A 759-nucleotide genomic window follows, 5' to 3' on the forward strand; every position below is an offset into this window, starting at 1 on the left:
GGTGAAGGTGACAGAGGTGGCACCAGGGATGTCCTGTTCAGGCCACGGTGCGTTGGGCAGGGAGGTGAGAGGAGAAGAGAGAGGGTCGACTTGGGAAGGAGCAATTGAGCCAAGAGCTTGTGAACCCACCAATATCTGGCAGATGTAAACTGCAGGAGAGCGCTGGGATTCGGTACCTGGGGAGGTGCAGGGAGGGGTGAGGAAGGGGCTTCGGCAACGAGCCAAGAAGATCCTCCCGAGATCTTTAAACTGAAGCCAGGAAGTGGAGAGGCCTCAGGAGCTGAGCTGCAGGGGAAGTGGATCGGTGAAGAGCGGCCAGGGAGAGCAAGGCCTTCCTGGGGCTCAGCCGCGCCCGAGGAGACACAGCCACTCCGGGGGCTCCAGCACTGCCAGGATTCCAGTGCCGTGAGCTTCGCGGTTAGTTCCAGCTGGCAGAAGGGTCTCAGAGCGATTCCTGACAGGTATTTTTGGAAAAAAAAAGCTTGTTAGGAAGCCCAGGGTGTGGCGCGAGCTGTGGCGCTCAGCTCCTTCCCCGCACTCAGGGCTGTCACGTCGGGGTCACGCGCCCTGTGCTGGGTTTTACATGGCACCTCACTCTGCTAATGATGGGGACGAAGCAGGGTGTTTCCTCCGCTCCACTCAGAGTCACGAAGGACTCTGAGCTGGGTTTTGCTGCCAGAGCTCAGGCTGATGCTGCGTCTCGTGCAGCTGCTCCGGGTGGACCCCGGGGCAGAGTGGGGGGGGGGGTGGGGGGGGGGG

Source organism: Buceros rhinoceros, unplaced genomic scaffold (assembly GCF_000710305.1).
Source record: "Buceros rhinoceros silvestris isolate BGI_N320 unplaced genomic scaffold, ASM71030v1 scaffold27971, whole genome shotgun sequence".
Lineage (NCBI taxonomy): Eukaryota > Metazoa > Chordata > Aves > Bucerotiformes > Bucerotidae > Buceros > Buceros rhinoceros.